The sequence below is a fragment of the Telopea speciosissima genome, chromosome 11 (genome assembly GCF_018873765.1).
Source record: "Telopea speciosissima isolate NSW1024214 ecotype Mountain lineage chromosome 11, Tspe_v1, whole genome shotgun sequence".
Classification (NCBI taxonomy): domain Eukaryota; kingdom Viridiplantae; phylum Streptophyta; class Magnoliopsida; order Proteales; family Proteaceae; genus Telopea; species Telopea speciosissima.
Genome location: NC_057926.1, coordinates 16,099,780 through 16,103,219, shown reverse-complemented (window position 1 = coordinate 16,103,219; position 3,440 = coordinate 16,099,780). Strand labels below are relative to the sequence as shown.

At 40.4% G+C, this 3,440-nt stretch overlaps 1 non-coding gene across 1 annotated transcript; it reads left to right on the top strand.

Moving 5' to 3' along the window:
* Positions 1-1,606: 1,606 nt before the first annotated feature.
* Positions 1,607-1,724, top strand: LOC122646925. Its single transcript, XR_006330727.1, has one exon. It is a non-coding gene; the product is annotated as a U5 spliceosomal RNA (small nuclear RNA).
* Positions 1,725-3,440: the final 1,716 nt, after the last annotated feature.

The following is a 3,440-nucleotide window of genomic DNA, read 5'->3' as shown; positions in this document are numbered from 1 at the left end:
AAAGAGGAGGTGTGAAATTTCAGGGGTATTCCGGGCTACCTTAACTCCCCTGAAAAGGTTTAACTCTCTGTAGGCAGTCTGGAGTCTAGAGAAAACTTTCATAGTAAGTAGGAACATGTACGGGCTTAAGGGACAGCCTTGTCTTAGACCACAGGAGGGCTTTAAGAAGTCAAAAGTGCTGCCCTCGATTTTAACGGAGAAGGAAGCAGTGGCAATAAGAAAGTTAACAAGGTTTATCCAGTCGTCATTGAAACCCAAAAAAGAAAGGAGTTTGCAAAGAAGTATCCATTCTACCCTATCATAAGCCTTGGACATGTCTAGTTTAATTGCAGCAAAACCATTCTTCCCTTTCAAGTGGTTCAGGTAACAGAAGACCTCTTGTGCTATTGTAATGTTATCAGAAATCTGCCTACCAGGAATAAATGCTGCTTGGAAGGGAGAAATGAAGGATGGGAGCAAGGGTCTTAACCGATTTGCAAGGATTTTGGCCACAATTTTGTAGGAAACATTGCAGAGGCTGATGGGTCGAAGGTCAGAGGCAGTGGAGGCATTTTCCTTTTTGGGAATCATGCAGAGAAATGTGTGATTGCAGCTTGGAGGTAGGCAGGTAGTGGAAAAGAAAGAGAGTACAAAATGGGTGATGTCATCATGAATCACATCCCAGAACTTTTGGTAGAAGCACGCTTGAAAGCCCTCAGGTCCAGGAGTTTATAGGGGCCAATAGAGAAGACAACCTTTTTAACTTCCAAAACGAAGGGGGTGGTGCAAACAGCAGCAGAGTCAGAGGCAGAAATAACTCTGGGGAAGAAGCATTCAATGAAGGAAGTATCTAGGGGATCAGAAGTACGAAGAATGCTTCCTAGGTGTGAGGAGAAAATGCTAACAATAACCCTAGGGTCACTAATTTTTTGGCCCTCATCATTAAGGATGAAAGGAATGGTCCTCTTTCAAATGCTGGATTTAGAGCTGGAATGGTAAAATTTGGTGTTCCTATCTCCATCATAGATGAAAGAGTGTCTGGATTTTTGGAACCAGAACATCTCTTCAGCAGTGGAAACCCATTTGATTCTGGAAGCAATACATTGGAGATCATCGAAAGAGTGAAGCTTGGAGTCCACATAGAGGAGGACCACAAGGGCGTGTTATTATGGCTAAGGGTGTTAATCGGTCCGGTTCAAGGAATGAAATGTAGAAAATACAACCGAACTATTTATTAAGCGATTTTAATTTCCCAAATTAATCAATGATTCTGATTACACGGTTATTGAGTAGTTCTAATTAAACGGCTTTATCGATTTCAGTTTCAATTTAGTTGCTGATTCGAGTTAACAATTTTGGGCTCAATTGGGAATGAACCTATTTTTGTTAAGCTTGAATCACGACATCTAGGCTTAAATTCAGATGCACCCTTGAAGTTGAAACATTTTTTAATTCTTTGGTACAATAGAGGCAATACTGGGTTCAGAAATTGATGAATTTGTATTCAAATTGATCTAGAGGTGATATGGGACTTTATGACATTTAGTCCCACATCGATTTGGATCGGAGAATGAAAGGGTACGAGAGGTTTATATAATCAGGTGGTCTATGCATAAAAAATTCACGCAGCCGTGTGGTAAGCACAGAGCGAACTATTCTTTCGCCTTTTACTAAAGAATACCGTGTGCTTGCCACTTATAAACGGCATACGCCAATTTTTGGAGGGTCTCTTTCTATTGAGACCCTATAATTCAATAGTTAAAAAATTGTCATTTTTGTCCTTGAGGTGTTTGATGAAATGGCAATTAGTGGTAATGGGGACTTGAGAGATAAAATATCCAAAGTTACAAGAGAATTATCTGGTTTTGTACCCAACTGACTGAGGTTATCGTGTTCATTTTAGTGTTGATGGTGTTCAATAAATAGTTATCCTCCTCAAGTTTCTTGTGGACTTATCAAGTTGTAAGCAAATGGGGAGTTGTGAGACAACTATTTGATCTAAGGGTGTCAATCGGGGTTTGGTTTGTTTTTTCAGTTTTGGTATGAGTGTTAGGAAACCGAAACCAAACCAATAAGTATTTTTTGGCTTTGGTTCGGTTTATGTTATCGGTTCAATTTGATTTGGTTCGATTTGAAAAAGGATATAGACTGGCTTTGGCCTTTGGGTAGGGATTATGTAGGGTTTTTTGGGTTTGAGTCGGTTTTAGTGTTCAATTCGAGTTCGTTCCCAATGGTCGGGGTCTCGGGCAAATCGGTTTATAGCCCAACAAGTCCAAACCGAATGGTGTTCTAACCTGCAAACCGATAAAGCCTCGGTTCAATTTGGATTAGGCCCAATCGGTCTGAATCGAGCCGATTTGAACGATTCAAGTTAGGTTTTGACATCCTTATTTTGATCCATCAAGAGTCACCTTCATAAAATATCCTTATGAATCATTATACCCTTTATTTCAGTTCTTCTATTTCATACCCAATAAAAATCAAAACTGTACCACATCGAACCAATATGGTATCGACATTGAAAATACAATATGATTTTAATATCTACTTTCTATCTACTGTACCGAATCGAATTCATACCAATTGACACCCTTAAATAATCATGATCACCTCATGATGGCTTCTCAGCAAAGGTTTATTCAAAACAAGAAAGAGGCATATTGGTTCTATAGGATCGTCTCTACATTCTATGACATCATAGGAAACCCTCCACACTATACCGAAGAAATAAGGGAAGAAGCCCTAGAGACCTTGGACCTCCATGACCGGAACCTGATAGTGGTAAACATTGGAGGTGGAACAAGGTTCACTACTTGTGGTGTTGTTAAGCATGTAGATGCCAAGAATGTTACCATTCTCGACCAATCTCCTCACCAATTTGCCAAGGCAAAGCAGAAAGAAGCCTTGAAGCATTGCACCATCATTGAAGGTGATGTTGAAGATCTTCCCTGTTGAATACACAGTGCAAATGGCAGTGACTATGTGTTGGTTGTCATTGTTATCAACATAGTGCATGTGTGTTGTTGGTGTCAACACAATGCATCTTGGTATAGTTACATGCAGATGGCAGTGCAGGCAGTGACTGGATTGTGTCATCACCATCCCCAGTAGTTCTTACAGTGTTCACTACCGCAGTGATATCATTACGGGGGTATGGTAGTGTATACAGAGGTCCCAAAGTGTTTGGGAGTCATCCATGGGCATTTTGGTCATTTGACAGTGTTGTGGTATGTTGGCAATGATGTTGGAGCATTCGGGGATTATATGGCAGCATGAGATTGTTCATTGCAGTATTTGGAAGCTTTAAATAGCCTTGGGTGAAGACTAGGTGTATTAAGAATGTTGATTTCATAAGTTTCCGCACTGGCAGCGTGTTCATCGGCATTTTTGGAGGGTATAATGACAGAACTGGGTGAAGCATTCTGCATGAGTATTTTAGTTCGTCGAGTTCTCTTCGAAAC